The 21,540-nt window shown below is 41.8% G+C and overlaps 1 protein-coding gene across 2 annotated transcripts in view; it reads left to right on the forward strand.

The window, feature by feature from the left end:
- Positions 1-5,953: 5,953 nt before the first annotated feature.
- LOC143354459 (TWiK family of potassium channels protein 18) overlaps positions 5,954-21,540 on the forward strand; it is a 37,162-nt gene continuing 21,575 nt past the window's right edge. For both annotated transcript variants that reach the window (XM_076788571.1, XM_076788572.1), the window contains exon 1: positions 5,954-7,061. The gene's annotated coding sequence lies outside the window, so the exon portion shown is untranslated. The remainder of the gene's footprint in view (positions 7,062-21,540) is intronic.

The raw sequence follows: 21,540 nt of genomic DNA on the forward strand, positions 1-21,540 counted from the left end.
TTATTGATGCGGTCACCGTCGGTTTTTCAAATGGAATGCTCAATATTTTTTCTCGAATTCGGATAAAGCACCAAATTCTGCTGGGAAAAGTATTACCTCGAATGAAGCTTAAAATTAATAACTACTGAGATATTCGGAAATTAACAATCGTCTATTAGGAAATATTTCGTACGCTCTGTCAACGTGATTATTAACACGACGGCAGGTTTGTAATTTAATTTTAAGACGTGTTTGGCGAAATACTTTTTACGTAGAATTCCCTGCCGAATCCGGAAAAAAATGTTGGGCATTCCATTTAGAAAAACTGACGCTGACCCTATCAATAAAAAAGAAAAAAAAACAGATCACAGCACTGTGTGTCCCTCTGGCAACTGTGCAGCATGTGTTTGAAAAATTTGTCCACGCAACAAATTTTTTACCAGTTATTCGAAGTCCTCGTGTTACGAGACTCACCCTGTATGACGTCGTACCTCTTCCGTTTTCCCGAACAATAGCAGCACCAGAATCGCATCTTTTATTCCAAAACTAGTTCGAAAGTCCTTCATATTGAAATTCAAAATTGATCAATTTTGCGCGAATAAATTTCAATATATAATATTATTTTTTAATTATGGTGGGATTAGAGACCATCCGTGGAAGAACTTCAATATTTCCAGTATTTTGCTGTTAAAGAAGGAAGTCGTTAGTGTGTTTTTTATGGAGTCTTCTTGATAGTGGAATTGTCGAATTTTTTTCATCGCGGTATCAATTTGAGCACAGTATCAATTTCTAAAAATTTCAAAATACTATAGAATTCATTTGGAAGAGAAAACAATGATGAAAAAAATATTGAACAAATCTATGAAGTCCTCTGTTACAACCGCAACGGGGACAATAAAATGCGATACTGCAAATCCGTCCGAAAAAAAATTGTGATTGAAATTCAACATCGCGTTCCCGTAACGTTAGGTATTAATGAGTAAAGCGTTTGTTATCCGCATTTAATTTAAAGCGTTTGCCGGCTAACAAATAATAAACAGTCCGAACAAATGTGCCGGATAATCAATGAAATAATAATAATAAATGAATCAGTGGATCAATAAAATGCAAATAATGAAAAATAAACAATGCGTTCCGGATAATCTGAACTCCACTGTAATCCAAACAATTGGACAGCAATAAACTTAAGAGACTTGAATCAATACAATAATAATAAATCAATCAATCAATCGATAAAATACAAATATTGAAGAATAAAAAGTGCATTCTGGATCCTGGAAACCACTGTGATTCACAGAACATGGTCTCAAGAAACCTGAATTGATAAAATAATAATAAAAGAATCGGTCAATCAATAAATTAAAAATAATTTAATAATTCGCGACCCGTCGCGGTGATAAGTACATACAATTTTACTCGAATATACGACGCTTTTTCTTCTTCATCCGAAATACGGCGAAAGCCGGTCCCGAGCCGTCGCCTTGTATCGAAAGAAGACTGTAGCGAAATATCGGTGTAGGTCAGTAACGACTCCGAATGAACGGAGTGGCCTCGGAAATTGAGATTCGAGTGAACAGTGAAAGAATGCTCGGATCCAAATATTTTTTGCGATCGAGCCGCGCGAGCAGGATCTCGAGGATCGATCACTTAAGCGCCTGCAAAACAATTCTCTCCGAGGATTTTCCCGGGGAGCTCCCGCAGACAGGAAACACAGGAGACAAGATGTCGCGAGGTAGCACGCAAGATGTCCGTCGCGGACGAGGCAAAAGAGAAACGAGAAAAAAAAAAGGATTCGCGAAATGTGCAGCAACGGCGGCGACGACGTTCGAGGCAGGTCTTCCGGGAGCACGCTGTCATCCGCAAAAAGAGGGAGCTTGTTTCTATCTGCGACGACTCGCGGAATAGATAAAGGGGCCGAGAACGCCCGGGATGAAATATGAAATCTTCTTTCATGGGGGTTGGGTGGGGGGGGGGGGATGTAATGAGAAACTGGGGAAAAAATGGATCGACGGAACCCGATCGACGAATTCTTTGAATCCTGTAACCAGTCTTCCGAAAGAACAGATTTTTACATCGCTGTCGGATCTAGTTACGTAAATTAATTCAGGGTTCTTGAACCTCGTGCTTCGTTTAATTAAAATTTGTTTATTTAACAATACAGGGTTCTGCAATTACAACGTACAAGCGGCTGGCTATGATTAATTCTCGTTCAGATCGCCTGCTATGGATTTTACAATTTTTACATTCCTAGGTCTCCGAGTTATGCGAATTTAAATTTATTATCATCGGTGTATATATTGTCAAATGTATTTATAATATGGTATATTCAATATACATCGGTTTTATTTATTTTATTTTACAATTGATCTGTTTAGAAATCTTTTCTATCCATATACATGTTTATTTTCTTTTTTTTTTTGGAAAATTATTTCTATTTAGAAAGTGTGAACGCTCATTAGGAAGTCCAGTATAATTGTTACCACTCTTGGGACGTGCATTACGTTATCGTCGCGAATCTTTTCACGTATTTCTCGCCGCCAGCAAATCTCGCATAATCGTAGCAGTCCGCGTTACGAACTGAATTGTTTACAAGTTAATTCGTTTTCTAGATAGCGAATCAGATTTCTGTGTCACGCTGTATATTAACGAATTCTGCGCCCGGTAACGCGGTACTAACAAATTCAGCGCGGAAATATCCCGAATTAATCCGGGTTGCCAATAATTCGAGCTCGATTCTCGCCATCCGACATCGGATTATTCTCCTCTATTTTTATTGTTGCTAAACCAGGAAACGAGACATTTTCGATAAACGACGACATCAATAAGATATCATTGTGCTGCGGATTTTTATGCCGAATAAAAATCGTCCGCGCCACAAGGAACAGAAGTTGGTTTAAACTGTCCAGAATGCATTTGCTATTCTTCGTTATTTGCCTGTGCACCTGTATACGAAATAAACATTTTCCGAGTCGACTGCTGGGACCGCAAATTAAACGAAAATATATTCTTTGAATAATTTCAATGAAAATTTAAATTTTACTTAAAATAAGCTAAATACAAAATTTTCAGAATCCATTTTCAATTCTTCATTATTTTATTTAAAATATGAAATGTAAAATATAAAATTTCTTATTCAAAATAGAAATTGTCTATACCACATGCAAGAAACAGGAGCTAAATAAACATTTGTCACGACTGTTAATAATTTTACTGTATTGTTGAAGACTGAAATATTTGTTATGTTCTTCTTCTAATAAATAATCTAATAAATAATAATCTATTCTAATATTTTTAATGTTTTATGCATTGATCAAATGCATTGAATGCATAAAATCTGCAGTCTAGTTATCATTGTCGACAGTTACGATCAGACATCCCACTAATTCTCTTAATTAATTATTAAGATTGATATTTTGAAAAGGAGAATTGAATATATGAATTTATTCAGGAAAATTGAAGATACAGAATTTCTTGGAACAATTCTTCAAGTTCCTTCAGTCCCTTCTCATTGTTAACTTGAACCGCTCAGGCGTTACCCACGAGAGACATTAGAATTTCAATTTTCGCGCGCTGCTTCCGGCGATAATTCGAATTGTTTTTCGCTCTGAACCGTTTAATCCGCGTTCAACCCGTGAATTCAATTAACATGTATCCCCCGTTAAATGGGAAACATAAAAGCTCGTTAAGGGGGAGCACGCTTCTGTTTATTTTCAATATTCTGTTTTCGCGAGAAAAGGCTGACCTAACGCAAAAGTGCACTCCTCTTCTTGAGAGCGACGACTCTCGAATGTCGAGGACAGTGTTTATTCGCCGGAACCGTTCAAAATTACTCGGCAAAGCTGAAATTATTCACGTGGAAGCGTTTCACGTGCTGTGTGCTACCTTCACGTTTAATTACTGCGATTTACAGTTTTATTTTCGATGCCCCGAAAATATTTAACGATTTTTCCACGTAACAGAATGGTCTCGTTCCTCGTCAATTACAATTAAAATTACAATTTCCCCGAAATTGCGCTCGCAAAAGTAAATATATTGTTCACAATTTCGTGAAATAAATCCAGGGAGTTCGAATGCTCCTTGTTAGTATTAACAATTTTGTCGTCTCCTGTTTAAATTGATTTGTTCCATTCAATTTGCTTTGGAATTAATTGTAGAAGAGGCGAAGCACCAATTCACAGATTTCGACTTTAAAAGTGAAGTTCGTTTGTTCAACTAACAAATATTTTTTAGAGGAATCGGAGCGCATGTTTCGAAAGCCACTTCGAAACCTTGTTCGTTTTCCCCAGTGACTCGTGACTTTGAAATTACCGTTCATTTACATTGTTTTAAGTCTGTTACCTTTGATACATTCGCTCTGTTGTCGAATTCAAACCCGGCCACTTTATACCAGCGGAACACTTATAAACAGAGTTTTGTTTGTCAGCCTTTTCGCCGTCGCTAATTGAATATTCCGAAGGATTAAACGCATTGTCGGGGCGAGTTGCGAAAGTGGCTGCCTGCGACTCTTCTCTCGTCCGTCAACTGCTGATATTTATGCATTTGTATGTATAAAAACTTGCAGAATCACGTGAAGCACGCTTTACACGAGCGATAACGTGTTTCCGAATTTATTCGAGCTGTTGATACAGAAAATAAGATTTTATTTATCTTCAGGTCTCGATTGGCGAACAAATCGACGAATTTTCAAAGGACAAACGGTGACATAAATGTTTATTTTTATTACGTGAACGTTTCACCGAACGAACACGGAAACAACGGCGCACCAACAATTCCGTTTCACAAGTTTTCAAAGATTTTTGCGCGTTGGGAACGCGCGACGATCCGCAGTCCAGTGATAAATATAGAGACATCTTTTGTTTCAGCGCTATATCAATGTGTATTTGTATCTGCACTATTTTTACACTGCGGTCCACATCCGCGCAACGATATTCGATCGGCGTGGATATGCCACATCGACAAATATAATTTACACACCGGATTCAATATTTTTGCGCAACGCTTGTTTACAATGGTAAACCAAAAGACACAGTGAAATCCAAATGGTTCTTGCACTAATCAAACAATTGCAAAAGCCGAAGCTGATTTGAAGAGAACAAAGAAAATTTCTGAATTGCATAACCTCGCTGAATCAGTTCACTGAAGGCAGTGATTTCTCTATATATGTCGCCTAGGCCTGGATGATAAACGGCGCGGAATTATCCCCACTACCGCAGGGTATACCCCGTGAGGGGCTACGCATGACGAGGAGTATTAACATAACACCGATCGGGTATGTCTCCTGGACGATCTATGTCACTGGAAAGACCCGTGTTGTTGACATATATCGAGAATTCACTGTATCCAAAATTGCAAGAGGGACATATTTCTCTAGAGCTTCGTTGCCAATTTCTACGTTCGGCTTGGACCAACGAATAGTATCTCCTCACCGATATATGTCCCTGGCTAGACCCGCGTTGTTGACATATATCGAGAATTCACTGTACCTATTTTTCCAAAAATTGAACCCCACCGAAGAAATTTCTTCCGACTTAAACCACGAACGTGGACCTTACTAATCATTCTTGCAATGCTTGCGCCCTCAAATTGTCATAATAATTATACAAATATATTGCCTCGGGCAGCGACAGAAGAACAGCGGAATTAAAGATGAAACCGTGCGTACAGTACACTGTTGGACAACTATTTTCAGTTCATTGTTGTTCGAGCTAAAACATTGAATTTCGAACGGGCGAATTTGTTTTGCAAGAGGATGAACTTGGTCATCAAAGGGGTGGATTTGGTTTGCAAAGGGGTGAATATGATGTGGAAAATTTGGAGCGAATAACTTGTAACAAAAATATTCTAGATTAAATGAATTCTGGGATCGATATAGCTTCGAGCGGGAAAGATGAATTAATTCATTTTTACCGTACATGCACAATGATCCCCGAGCATCCTCTGATCAGGGTGAACCTCCAACAGGTTAACGGAATCGCGAGGTCCCGTGCATCGAGGTCCGAAGCCCGTCGGAATCGCGGGAAGCATCGCAGAAGGAGGTCGCCGTCAGAGAGGAACGATCAGCGAGAGATCCGAGAGGGGTCGCGTGGCCTCGGCCTTCGACATCTCTCGATCCGTGGAAGACGAAGTAGACGGCGAGATATCAAGCCGGGACTCAGGCTCCTGGGGGTGTAGCGGGGAGGGTGGGAAAGCGTGGGGTGTTCGAAATAGTGGAGGCTGTCGGAACGAGGTTGCGGCGTTCCCTCATGCGGCGATCGGACCGCACGAGGCCGCGCGTGCGCTTTGGACCGTTCCGGACTGGTCTTGCGCCCTGTGCAGCCCGTCTACGGGGTGCGTCCGTGCCGGCGACGCTCTTCATGGACGGCAGACAGTTCCCACGGCACTCGACGACGGCCGTTTCTCGTCCGGAGGCTCGCAGAACCGCGTCGATAACCCTAGGACCAGGGTCTTCTAGGATTCCGGATCGTCCGGGTGTCCAGATCGACGCGCGAACAACCCCGAAGGGCCGGCTAACCTACGAGAAGCTGGCACACGCGAGTTGCGAAGATGCTGCGTCCGGAACCAACGTGGCAAGCCACCTAGACCATCGGCCCGAGGTCCTATGGCGCCAACCGTGATCCACGGCGAACGTAATCCCCCGAGGTCAACCGAGCCAGGTGCAACGTCCTCGCCTCTGGACCCGTTTCGAGGATACGGCCACGCAGAACAGTGCACCGTATTTCCCCGCGGACAGAGGCTTCGTTCTGCAAAGAGGCTCGGCAAATGAGTCCCAGCTTGTGGGTCAAGCTGAGAGACAGAGGCCGGCGACTGGCTCCAGAGGATCAACGGAGACCGTTGTCGACCGGTGCGCGTCGTCGACCAGTGGCACGACGGACTTCGTCTTTTCTCTTCGGGAGTGTGATCCACGAAGTGGATTAGTGTTCACCCTTCTCGTGTGTCCTCCTCGCTGCACCCGCGGCGAACCTTTCACAGGCTCGAGGAAGCTACCGACCGTTCGCTCGGCAAACCCGGCTTGATATGAACACCGAGGCGACGACCCTGGCAAGTTGAGGCCTGCACGGACGGCGGAGCGATCGTTGCTTAGGGTGAGTAGCGGCTCGACGAGCTGGCTCTTTTTATTTTCGAACGTTTCCGAATCGATGCACCAACGACGACGCCGCCTCGTGCACTACGTTGCACCGCGTTGCACTCCGTTTCGACCCGTTTCACCTCGTTGCACGCACACGATTTTTCTCGATGCCGTTCCGACTCGGTTACTCTTTGTTTTCGAGCTACCAACCGACTCGGAGATGACGCCTAGCCGATCTGTAGATCATCCAGAGTTGATCCGGGCTTGAACTATCTTCCGAAGTTAGGAATTTATTGGGAGCGAAATTATTTCATATTGGGCTAGGAGCTGATCAGTAGCTGATCTGTCATGCGAGGTGCTCGAAATCATTTTATACAGGGTCTGTAGCTGATCAGCAGTCTGTGGATTTTTAATCAAATTTTAACCCTTTGCACTCGAAGGTATTCTAACTACAAAACAAAACATTTCTTCCGACCTGGAATATTTCCCTTCTATATATTTGTTTTTCATTTATACATACGAGAATGGTGCGATTTACTTGTACAATACTGAAATGTTTTAGTGACTTATTAAATACAAACAAATTTAATAATGTAAAAAATATTTTGAATAATGATATAGAAATTTTTATTGGTGCCGTACAGTCACCATTCGAGTGCTAAGGGATAAATTACGTGGTTTGTTTTATAAAAATTTGGATCGACTCGAAAATTTCGTACGCTCAGCGTAGAGTACAGTTGTCATTAATGTTTGTTGTACATATCTTCTTGTGTTTGAAAATGTGCACATGCCACATAAATGTGTATAGATCTCCGATCTAGTGATGAAGATTTAATCTGTCAACTGGGGTGTTTGAAACGATAGGGTCTACAGATGCCCTGTAACTGATCAGGAGCTAATCTGTCACCTGAGGTATTTGAAATAGTTTCATACAGGGTCTAAAGATGCTGTGTAGTTAATCCGCAGGTAATCTCTCACCTGGGGCGTTTGAAATAATGTCGTATAGGGTCTACAGACGCTCCGTAGCTGGTTAGGAGCTGATCGACGGCTAATCTGACACTCGAAGTGTTTCAAATAATTTTGTATAGGGTCTGTGGATGCTGTGTAGCTGAGTAGAAGCTGATCAGGAGCTGATCTTGAAGCACTTGAGGTGCTTGAAATAATTCTATCCAGGTCCACAAACTCTCTGTAACTGATCTGTAGCTGATGAGGAGCTAATCTGTCATCCGAGATATTTGAAATAATTTACTATGGGGTCTACAGATGCTCTCTAACTGATCAGGAGGACAATGTGTCAGAGTGAGCAAGGTGTTGGTCGGAATTTCGAGAATTTGATTGAGATTCCGAAAGAATCGAACGGAAGAAAAAGGAGCGTTGACAGAGAGGCGGGACCCCGTTTATCGGGAATAGCAAGCCGGGTGACAAGGGCGAAATTACTTGGTCGATCGCGAGCAGTTAAACGTCGAATCGACGCCTTTAACACTCGCTCCGCTCCGCTCTGCTCTGCTCTGCTCCGCTCTGCTTTGCTCTGCTTTGCTTCGCGCCGCGCCGACCGAATGATCGTCGCCGCGAGGCCCATAAAGCCCGCTCGGTCGTTAGCCGCGAGAATTATCGGCCTCGAACGTGCATGGACTTAAATCTAGCCTAAACTGCCTCATCCGCTCGTCAGCTTTTTTATTGGGAGACAATGTTTGTGCGGGAATAAAGCCGTGAGTGACACAGGACGTGTTCTGGAGTTATGGGGGTTCTGATGACAGGGGTTTTGTGAACAGAGGTTTTCGTAAACAGGGCTTTGGAATTAAGGGGGTTCTGGAAATAGGAATTTTGTGAACGGGGGTTTTGTAAACAGGGGGTTTCGTAAATAGGGGGTTTCGTAAACAGGGGGTTTTGTAAACAGGGGTTTGGAATTAAGGGGGTTCTGGAAATAGGAATTTTGAGAACGGGGGTTTTGTAAACAGGGGGTTTCGTAATTAGGGGGTTTCGTAAACAGGGGGTTTTGTAAACAGGGGTTTGGAATTAAGGGGGTCCTGGAAATAGGAATTTTGTGAACGGGGGTTTTGTAAACAGGGGTTTTGGTAAATAGGGGGTTTCGTAAACAGGGGGTTTTGTAAACAGGGGTTTTGTAAACAGAGGGTTCTTGGACAGGGGGTTTCGTAAACAGGGCATTGGAATTAAGGGGGTTCTGGAAATAGGAATTTTGTGAACGGGGGCTTTGTTAACAGGGGGTTTCGTAAACAGGGATTTTTGTAAACAGGTGGTTTCGTAAACGGGGGTTTGGAATTAAGGATTCTAGAAATAGGAATTTTGTAACCGGGGGGTTTTGTAAACGGAGTTTTGGATGCAGGGTTTTTGTAAATGCGGGTTATACACACGGGGGTTTCATAAATAGGGTTCTTGGAACGGGGATTTCAGAAATGGGAATTTTGGAAAAGTAGGCTTTAGAAATAGGAATTTTATAGAAAGGGGTTTTATTAATAGAAACTTTAGAAACAGGGGTTTCAGAAATAGGAATGTTTGAAACAGGGGTTTGAAATTACGAGAGTTCTGGAAGCCGGGGTTTTGTAAACGGGGGTTTTGTGAACGGGGGTTTTGTGAACGGAGGTTTTGTAAATGGGGGTTCCGGAAACAGGAGTTTGTAGAAGCGAGGATGTCAGAGGTGCAGCACAAAATCCGGTTAATATTCGTCAGACTCTCGGCAATTTCTCGCCGTAGGGACGTGCGCCGACCAATTACGTTAAAAGATCCGTAACACTGTGGTCGTGGAGCTACAAATTTCTCGATAGGATAGGCATGGGGGACGGTGGCGTTGGAACGGTGGTGGGTGTGTGAAAAAGGCGAATGGAAAGGCGTACGAGGCGGCGGAGAAGATGAAGAAAAGGTGGAATAAGTTGGAGGAGGAAGGAGAGGAACGTCGAGCGAGAGAGCCAGGCGAAATAGGAGAAAGGAAAAGAAGGAAAAGAAAAAAGGGTCGATGGAAGAAGAAAAGCCGAGGAAGGGGTTTCCGTGTGCTGGAATGACAACTATAGCCCAGCTGTCGTCATTATGAATTATCTATGTAGGAGCGACGCCTGCGCTTTTACAGGCCGAGAGAGAGCTAAAAGCGAATTTCGCTGACGAATCGACAGACGCGTCCTACTGTTGCGGATCGAACAACAACAACGGAGAGAGCAACGCTTACGTAAAATCGCTCGATCCCCTCGCGACTGTCTTTCCCTTTCACCTGAATGCACGATCTGTCTGCCCGTTTATATCCCCTTTGACTCGTTTCGTTTGTTAATTCAACGCCCGGGTTAATGCCGAACCGCTGCTCCTAGAACCGCCGTTTCCGTAACAGTATTTTTGAAAAGTTCCACTAAAATAGAAAATCAGAGAAAATGTCGGGTTTATATTTAACTGACCCTCCCTTGAGATTCCTTCCCTAATTCTGATAAAATACTAATTATCCAGAGTTACAAATTCTTGAGAATTTTGGAAAACCTCCAGAACCCCTGCTTCCAGGACCTACGTAACAATAAACCCTCGTTTCTAAAATTCTTGTTTCTGAAGCCTTTGTTTCCAAAATCCCCGTTTCTAAAAGCTCGGGTCCAAGAACCCCATAATTTCCAACCCCTGTTTCTAAAAGCCCCGTTTCCACGACCCCCGTAATTTCAAAACCCTGTTTCGAAAATTTCTGTTTCCAAAAGCCCGGTGCCCAAACCCCGTAATTTCAAACCCCTGTTTTCAGATCCCCCTTAATTTCAAACCCCTGTTTCTAAAAGTCCCGTTTCCAAGACCCCCGTAATTTCAAAACCTTGTTTCGAAAATTTCTGTTTCCAAAAGCCCGGTGTCCAAACCCCCGTAATTTCAAACCCCTGTTTCCAGATCCCCCTTAATTTGAAACCCCTGTTTTTAAAACCGTCGTTTCCAGAACAGTATTTTTAAAAATTTTCACTTAATTAAAACATGAGAGGAAATGCTCGGTTTATATTTGACCGACGTGTCTATCTTTCTCTCGCTTCCCTCTCTCTTCCCTCACTTCTCTCACCCTCTCTATAAACTTCTTTTTTGCTCTGTCCCTGGTTGTTTGTGTCGGGAGATTGGCGTTATCAACGCCGGCAGTAGTAACGCGCTCAAGTGTTTTGTAATTTTAATTGAATTTAGAGGGATTCGTCTGGACCAGGTGGGAAATCTTGGCTTTCTTGATCGTGAGAGATCTTCTTATCCGGATCCAGGCACTCCTGGGACACGGATTCTACTACTGCTAAAGGTGGAAATGGAGGATTTCGAGTCAATGTGAAAATTTCAAGGATTTCAGTGGTAAAACCTTTAAATGGGTCAGACTGTAATCTAGTGGTTTGGAATGGAGATTTAATTGGTGTTCGGAGTTTGGGCGATTTGTCAAGGGAATTTATTCGGTTTTAGAAGTAAGATGGATATTTATAGATTTGTTATATCTGGACCGCAGATTTCATGCATTTGTAACATAAATCAGTGAGAAAAAGGAACACATTAAGGATTCAAAGAATTTCAGAATGTACTATTCTTAATGTCTTGAAATTATTAATGATATTTTTATTTTGGGTACTGTTGAGACACTGTAAGTAAATGTTCCAATCGCAATTTTAATGACGATTTAATTATTTAGGGTGAAAAATTCTCAAAGAATTCGAACGAAACAGGAAAATAACCTAGTTCCCTCACAAATGAAAATTATACAGACTAAAATTGGAGTGGCCAGAAATTCCTATCATCATTTTAACAAAATGCAAATTATCCAGGGTCGGAGATAAAATATTCTTCAAAAATGAAAATTCTGCGGGCTAAAATTGAAGCGTCGAAACGTTCAAGGATTAAGAATATTGTCCAGGATTAAAAATTCCCAAGGGAAACATGCACGAAACGCGAAAACATCTGTTTTCTCTAGAAATTAAAATTGCAAGCCGGTCGAATACCTGGCGATGGATTATTTCTGAACTTCATCCTGCAAAGTGGCTCGAACATCCGGAACGAGGACGTCTGTCGGTCGGTTTAATTGAGAACTTGTAAAGCCGATAAAAAATTTAGAAAACCGAGAGAGTATCCACTCCGCACCCTTCTTAAACTGGAAACAAGCTACCCTCGCCCCCCAAAAAAGAAGGAGAAGAAGAAGAAAAAACCGATTCCCTGTCGCTCGAGCCGTGTTCGAGACCCTCGAGGGTCTGCAACGTTTCAAGAGGGGCTTCGAACGGCTTTCTAGTCCTTTCGTATCCGTCCACGAGCGTCGAATCCTTCGAGATTTCTCGATCGAAGTAGAAGGCAAACAACTCGCGCCGCGTTAGAGAAGCGTTAAGTGAAAATTGTTCGTCTCGAAGGATTTAGGGGGTTGGGGGGGTGGCCGGTCTTGTATCGTGTTTATCTACGCCACTCCATTACGTTCAACCAGCAATCGCCCAGTTCCATCGAACAGTTTCTCCATTTGCAAAACGGAGAAGGAAGATAAAGAAAACGAACTGTTGCAGCGACCTCGCTTCTTTGTAGCCTGTTGGTGTGTGTACATTGTTACGCTCCATCTCCATTGAATGTTTCCGGGAACCGTGACGAAGTATGGCCACGCTAATTGTCGATGGAATTTATGTTGGACGTAATTCACTGGGACATGTTTGACCCTGCGATTTATTTTATTGGTCGTCGTTCACGTTAATGGGGTCGAAAACACTCTTCGAATTAGAGGGTGCAGCGGCTCTCGAAATTGGGGGTTGGAACTTTCAAAATTTCAGCTAAATATTTTTAGGGGTTATTTTATTGGTCGTCGTTCATGTTAAAGGGGTGAAAATTAAACGGTGCGGCGGATCACGAAATTGGGGGTTGGAACTTTTCAAATGCGAGCTGAATATTTTTGGGAGTTATTTCACTGGTCATCATTGACGTTAAAGGGGTGAAAAAGACTGTCGTCCATGTTGAGAAAAAACAACCTCCAATATTAAGGCTTAGAACAGATCCTAGGGGGTTGAACAGCCCTTAAAGTTGAGAGTTAGGTATAATTTAATATCTTGAAAACTGGAGGACACGGGAAAAGTAATTTTCAAAGACTGTTCCACATAAATATTCCAATCAAGTGACAAAAATTTAAGCAGAAAATCGTAGACTTCTTGAAACTGGAGGGAGTAGGAAAAATATTTTTCGAAGCCTGAGGATCTAAATGAACGTTTACTTAAGGTAATAAATTCGAAACCAAAATCTAAGACTTTGTGAAACCAGAGGTACTAGGAAAAACATTTTTTAAAGACGATGGTTCATTGTATAACAAATTTCGAAAAATAATTGTAGCGCTATGAGGCTAAGAGGGATCAAGAAAAACAATTTCCAAAGCAACTTTACAGAAATAACAAGCACAGAAGACCAGCAAGGAGAAACAGAAGAAATGCCATCTCTACTAAATTATGGTAGACAACTTCTCAAAAAATAACAGGAAGTAGATAAAACGTATCGCAAGAAATGTACTCCTGGACACAAACTGCAGTCGCATAAAACAGTAAAGAAGAGCATCTCACGTGAAATATTAAAAAAAGAACGTCTCACATAAAATGCTCCTGGAGATCCATTTCAAGTCTTCCCCCTCCCTCGGGGGCTGCGGGGTATCCGTAATAGAGATTACCTCCATGAAAAAAGAAAGGGATCCATTTCAAGAGAAATTATTTCCCAACTTTTCCTCCACACGCTTGCCTGAATAAACGAAATAGATCTTCCTCCGGCGTTCTAAATTTTCTTCGAGAAGATCTCTCTCAATTTTCAATCGTCCCGGAGAGATAAAGCCCGTCCCAATTACGGTCCACACTAAGCAAGACGAGGGTGAAATTGGGATTTTCTTTGGTCAAATTTTTTTAGCCGCCGGCTAAACATCGGCCAAGTGCATCGCGTTGGAGAGAACTCGTAATCCTAAGGGCCTCCAGTATAACTAGACTTCTCTCTCTCTCTCTCTCTCTCTCTTTCTCGTCCAGCTGGAAGAAGAGGGATTAGAGGGTAGACTTTACGCGAGCATCCTTCTCGGTCCCTTTAGGTCCTTTGAGACCTTTATTAGCAGCGTTTATGTACCCGGGCCTCGTGGAATACACCTTCTGGAAACTTATCGCTCCGGGCATTTCAAATAACACCCTGGTCCCAGGGTGTTCTCTTCCGGTCTCGCGCATCCTGTTTTTCCCATCGCGTTCCCGCAACCACCCCGGCTCAGTTAATTAACCCTTTGTGCGTTGATGTATCTTTCCTGGTCGGCAACACTCCGTTGAAATTAAACAGAAGGGAAAAATGTAAGAAGAACCTGGAGCAATCGTTTAATTGAAACCGAGTTTTTCCTTTCCGCTGATTCTACTTGGTCGAGGGGGAAGGGGGTGGAGAGGGATTCTACGTTGCACTTATCGTCGACGATGCAAAAGTTCTTTGTGAATATTCTTGCGGAGGTCTTTCTTTATTAATCACCTTTGAGAAATTAATGGTTCACTTTGGGGCCGGCCTCGTTACTCGATTCTTCTACAGTTTGCTTCCTTCTGAATTTACCTGGATAAATTAAAAAAAATTTTGCCGGGGAAGATAATGTAGACTGCGTATCTTTATGCATTTTTAATATGCGCGTAAGGTGCAGGGATTAATAGCATTTTGATTTTATTTTCGGAAACCGCGGAAATTAATTGATTTCATTAATCTAGCTTGCGAAAAGACCTGGTTTCAGGTTATTTCGTGACATGAACATTTTCGAATTAATTCCACCCATTTTATAGAAACGGCATCCCACTGTGCGCCGGGTCAGATTTCGCCGCTGATTACAATTCTTTTCACAAGGGACGATTTATGGTTAATTATCCGACTCGCATTAACGGGTAGCAGGGACGTTCGACCTCCGTACGACTATTTTTCCCAGTCAAACGAAATCCTCTTACGGCTTTCAGCGAGGATCGCGCGCAAAGCGTGACTCTTCATTGCGGTATTGTTCGTTCGGCTCGTTTCTCTCGTCGCGTTTTTCCTCCCTTCGTCGCCCCCTCCCCTCTGCCGCCCTTCCACCCATTTTCCCCGACAATGGTCGATTATCGTCGAAACGCCGATGAAAAGTCCGAAATCCCGTGCGAAAGTTGCGTTTCGAAAATTTCGTCCCCAATCGAAAATACACCCTCCCACCTATTCTTTTTTCGTTCGCGCTTTCTAATATGTACCACGCCTGCCCGCCTCGTCGATGGTTTAATTCGTTCCCGGCTAAATTGGAAACTTTCTCCTCTCTTCCCACCCCCGAGGATATCGACTTCCGTTGTCCGACCCTCGTCACCCTCGTGCCTCCATCTTCTTTCATCCCCTTTCAACAGATTTCTCGAAACTCGAACGGGAATCTCAAGATTCGAGTCGATCGGCCTTGAAAATCGTTTGCCTAAGCTTTCATGCGTTCGTGTTATAAGAAATTTCCTCGTCTTGATTTTATGATCAGGATTTCTATACAAATTCCTATTTTCGTACCTGAAACATTCGCACCGGATGACGTATTCGTGCGCTTTCAGATTCGTCGAACGAATGAAACGTTCGGATTCTTCTTATGGATGAAACGTATAAATGGGGTTCCATTTTATATTTTACGCAAAGATAATCAAGTGAATTTTATGCCAGAATACCAGAGTATATCAGAATATATCAGAATATACCAAAATATACTAAAATATAATAGAATATAGCAGAATATACCAAAATATACTATAATATAATAGAATATACTAGAATATACTATACAATATACCATAATATGGCAGAATATAGTACAATGTACCACAATATACTAGAATATACCAGAATATACTAGAATATAACAGAATATACCAGAATATAGTAGAATATAACAGAATATACCAGAATATAGTAGAATATACTAGTAGAATATACCAAAATATACTAGAATATACCAGAATATACTAGAATATATCAAAATATGCCAGAATCTACCAGAATATACTCGAATATACTAAAATATACTTGAATATACTAGAATATACCAGTATATACCAGAATATACTAGAATGTATTTGAATATACTTGAATATACTATATAATATACCGGAATATGCCACAATATAGTAGAATATACTAGAATATAACAAAATCTGCTAGACTATACCAGAATATACTAGAATATACCAGAATATACTAGAATATACCAGAATATACTAGAATATACCAGAATATACTAGAATATATCAGAATATGCCAGAATATAGTAGAATATACTAGAATATACCAAAATATGCCAGAATCTACCAGAATATACTCGAATATACAAGAATACAATATACCTGATGTAGATATTTAAAATTGTAGCACATAGCATGATGATCGTTCCATTTACGATTTTATCGAGATATCTTCTTGTATACTTTATGGGACACATTGTATTTCATAAAACGTTACGAAGACTGCTGAGCGAAATACCGGTTACGAATGTACTCATGCATCTTTAAATTCCCTTGAATCGTCTAAAACGGGAACAGGAAACGGGAGAAAAACGATCTATTTATTCCAATCTCTTCGTAAATGCAAAACAACGAGGCAACTTGATTCATTAAAACCAGAATCCTTATTTGTATGGTTTCGTATTATACATTTGCATCAGCAACAAGTGCTTGAGATCTATAGTCTGAACATTACACTGTGCTTTTTTACGTCTTCACAGTATCTCTCTCGAGAAAGGGAGTTCATAATAATTGAATTCAGGTACTAAGAGAATGTATTAATAAATATTAGTTCGTTTGAATATCTTCGTAAATGCAAAATAACAAAAAAAAGAAAATTTATTAATTAAAACTAGAATATTTATCTGCATGGTTCTGAATATACATTTGCATCTGCAACCATAATGTTTTACGATCGCAACACTTCTTTGACCCCTTAAAAAAAAATTACAAGCCCGTAAAAGGGAACATAACAATATCCCACAAAACCAGGCAATTAAACGCGATCATTGTTACTACCATAGCACCAAAGCATTACCATTGAGCATGATCTAGTCTCGGTGGCCAAGGAAACGAGGAAAGTTACGATCGCGGGGGTGTCAGGCTCCAAGGGGGTTGCAGGAGTGTTCGAGCGTGCGTATGTGTGTGTGTATAGGTATGTGCACAGGAGAAAACCGTGCCGTTTGAAAATATTTTCTCGAGGCGTTATCGAGTTTCAACCATTCATTCCGTTCGAATGTGCCCGCCGTGAAAAGCGTCGTCGCGAAGGAAGTTATGCGAGAACGTTGTCGGAGGACCGGCTGGAACGTTAAGAAGAAGTTAAGGGCTGCTTTAAAGCGTGCCACCCGCCTTGGAAATACCGTCGACTCTGTCTCTGCGACCAAAAACTTCCTTCAACGCCCTGTAATTTACGCCCTACCACCGGGGGATTTTCTGTCGGCTCCAAAAATTACACCAATGCCCATTTCTTTTCTTTTTTTCCACCCTACTCCGACTTCTCTGGACCCCCAGGTCTTCTGAACTGGAAACTTCAAAACCGGACCTCTTCAAGGATGAAGATCAAGAATTTCTTGATATTAATCCTTCTGTGGCCCCGTCTCTAAATCTACGCAAAAGACCACGAAAATGATAAACAATTACCAGAAATAATTTGATTTGCACTTGAGATATGAATTTATAAAATGGTTGACAATTTCAGCAATTTTCTTCGGCAACGTGAGCCCCAATTCTGCTAAAATATAACATTAATTACTATCTTTCGTAACAATATGTTGATATTAAACATCATTTCGAGAACGTAGCCCCGAATAAAAATTTCTAATTCCACATTTTCAATATATTTTTTCATCAAGAATTCACCTACACTCGTTCATGTTACTCGCGCCGAACCGTTCCGTATGAAACCGTACAAATCGATGAAATGCTGCGACGACGGAATTAAAACAATCCAAAAATGAAACTAATCAAGCCGTCCTATAGTAAATGCGTGCGCGAGATACGAACTCAATTTTCTCGAAAACGGAGGCTCAATCAAAAAATGGTTATTTCACATTGTCGATGTATTTTTTCATAGAGAATTCATCTACAGCTCGCGTATACCACTCGTACCGAACCATTCCGTAAAAAGCCGTAAGAATTTATGCCACGGCGACAAAATGAAAAATTCAAAAAATGAAATGAATCAAGTCGTTCTACGAACGCGTACGCGAGTAATGAACTCGATTTTCTCGGAAACGGAGCCTCGAGCGAAAAATTGTTATTCGACATTTTCGATGTATTTTTTCCTGATGAATTACACTCACGTTACAGCATTACACTCACACCGTAACGCTTTGCGTAGAAAGGAAAGACAATTCTCTGAATTTCTTCATTTCTTTCTCCATCAATTGGAGTGGTTCGACGAGAATAATAAGTTCTTCCTGTAAACAGTAACATTATTATTGTTACCTGGGAATCTTGCCAGTCAATTTCCTGGGGACTTCCGTTATAGGTGTCTCGTGTGTCGGCGAGGATAGTTAGCCGAGACGTCGTAGCAAGAAGCTGTTCCCGAACCTGTTCTCCGAGACTCCGGTTCGCCGCAAGGTTCCTCCGCCGAGGCTTCCGGCGTTCGGAACGCGACGAAAATCCGTCCCGGTTCTCCCACGGGCGATTTTCACCGGGATTCTCCGGAACGATTCCGAGGTTTTTCCCTCCCCCTCGGCGACCGATAAATCTCGTTTCCATCGCGCGACGGATAAAAGCGCCGAGTCGTCGAACCGCAGCCTCCTCCAACCCTCCTCGAACCACCCCGTCGGCTCTTCGCTCACCGCCATCACGGTTTTATAAACCCGCGTTTCATTTGCCCTCCTCCCCCTCTTTGTTTCCATGGGAGATTAATGACTGTAATTGCCGCGGAGAGAGATCGGGACTCGGATAGACGCGGTCGCCCAGCTTGCTGCCCTAAACCACCCCCCTCCCCCTGCCCCTCCCCACGGTTTCCACGAAATTTGGCGCGGTTAATCGAAATAGTTGCTCGAATTCCGACACGTTCGGTTAAGAATTCCCCCGTGATCGACGGGCTTCGTTACCGCTGCTTGATGGCACGGTGAATTTTTGCCGAGGAACTTCTCGCGACGGGGACCCCTCACGGTTCCTGATTCGTTAAACGCCGTTTACGGTTTGGCAACTTTCCGTCCGTGCAGGTGGGCCAATATTCTTGAAGCAGATACAGTCACACCTGTTTTTGTGCGGTAGATAGGGACCGCATAAGAGAAATCGCACAAAAAAGAAAATATTCAGAAACTTCAGAAATAGCTATAACAAATAATTTTTTACAACATATTAAAGAAAATTTTTGTATCCGATGGAGAGGGACCGCATAGAAGAGTCTCACTTAGAAAATACGTCAAAGATTTACGAGATAGCGAGAAAGCGCTTTCCAAATAAAATAAATAATTAAATTACACATGGAAACGTTTCAGAAAAATTTAATTTCCCAGTTTTAGCATGGAGAAATTTTCGAAATGCACACAATTCAATACTACTCGTCGTAGAACGTTACAAAGGTGTTATAATGCCAACACCGTTGGCATTCATGTACCGCATAAAAGAAAATCGCACAAAAAAGAAAATATTCAGAAACTTCAGAAATAGCTATAACAAATAATTTTTTACAACATATTAAAGAAAATTTTTGTATCCGGTGGAGAGGGACCGCGTAAAAGAAAGTCTCACTTAGAAAATACGTCAAAGATTTACGAGATAGCGAGAAAGTGCTTTTCAAATAAAATAAATAATTAAATTACACATGGAAACGTTTCAGAAAAATTTAATTTCCCAGTTTTAGCATGGAGAAATTTTCGAAATGCACACAATTCAATACTACTCGTCGTAGAACGTTACAAAGGTGTTATAATGCCAACACCGTTGGCATTCATGTACCGCATAAAAGAAAATCGCACAAAACAAATCGCACAAAAAAAATCGCATAGAAAAGAATCGCACAAAAACAGGTTGACTGTACCTCTGTCGATCGGAAACATGTTCGTATTTCCGAGCAGAAAAAATTAAGAACAATGCTTGATATATAAATGTTTAAAAAAAGTATAGACTGACTGTAACGTTATGCAACTGGTTGTAAAAAAATATTTTCGAAAAGGTGGCGACAGTCCAATTTAGACCAATGTGTATTTTTCGATGTTGGTTAAGAAATTTTATTCAAAACTACTGTAGTGTAAAATGCATGTTGCATACAAAAACGGGACTGACAATAAAAATACGATAGAAATTCTTCAACCCCTTACAGTTTGTCTACGTTGATCTTATTGCAACTTATCCAACCCCAAAAGTGTCTGTATGTCGATATTGAATGTTTTTCAACCCCCACCAATATGAACATGTCGATCTTCTTATTGCATCTATTTCAACCCCTATCGATTTAATTTCTTCTGTCTAAAACGAAAGAAGATGTTAGTTGCCTTCTTGCTTCTAATTCAACCCCTATCAATTTAATTCTACTGTCTGAAGTCTAAAAAGAAACCAGATTCAAAAATGGTCATTAGAAAACCTAGATTTAAATAACCCGATTCGAATGCTCGAAGTTACTCCTCCTATGCGTGCTGATTCTCTTCTTGTACTTAAATCAACCTCTATCAATTTAATTACTACCCTCTACTACCCTCTAAAGGAAAGGAAACTCGAACTGAATACCAGAACAGCTAAACCTAGACGACCCGCCCTGAATTTCTGTCTTTAAAATTATTCAACAAACAAAGCAACAATTCCTATGTATATTTATATTGTTATTGCAAAGAGTTAAATCTTACCTATCCATTTTGGTCACAAACGCATAAAATCTGTCCTCCTATACTGTAGTCACCACTCTCTAACTCCTATTATTAATTAGCCCCTTGGAGCAACCACGTCGCGAGGAAATCATTTAGCAGGGAGTTTCTCGCAGCAAAACAATGGAGTCGCGATGTTAATCGGGTAATTTGATCGTGTCGCGAGTAGAGTAAATAAATCGGGATGGAGGGTGGGTACCGTAAACGCGTATTTATAGTTATAGAGAAACAGGGTGGCGAGCGCGGGGGTGGATTTAAGGACGTGAGATAAGGAAGGAAAAGGGCACGAGTTTCACACAGGGTTAAGAAGAGAGAAAGGGAGAGGGAGAGGGAGAGAGGGGGACTGCAGAGAAGCAGCCTTTTTATCCTCGGAGCCGCGGGTGGGAAGAGGTTCTCGTTCGCAAATGAGGCACGAGCGACGAGATAAGGGAGGGAAAGCCGCGGGCCAGGCCAAGCTACGGCGTACACGCGAATAAAGGGCGATCAAACGCGATAAAAACTCTGCTCGAGAGAACCGATAAGACCTAATTGAATGTTCCCTCTCGATTTTAGCCGGCCGTAAAGCCGGGAAACTTTAGACGGAGGGACCTCCGTCGATAACCCTGCGAAAGCAACCCCTTCTTCCTCGTACGACACACATTTCTCTTTTGCATAACCTACTTTGACGCCGGGCCGAGCTTCTTGCGGATCTCTTTTCGGCTAGCCTAACCGCGGACACGCTTCTTCACCTGTGCCGAGC

The sequence above is a fragment of the Halictus rubicundus genome, chromosome 5 (assembly GCF_050948215.1).
Source record: "Halictus rubicundus isolate RS-2024b chromosome 5, iyHalRubi1_principal, whole genome shotgun sequence".
Lineage (NCBI taxonomy): Eukaryota > Metazoa > Arthropoda > Insecta > Hymenoptera > Halictidae > Halictus > Halictus rubicundus.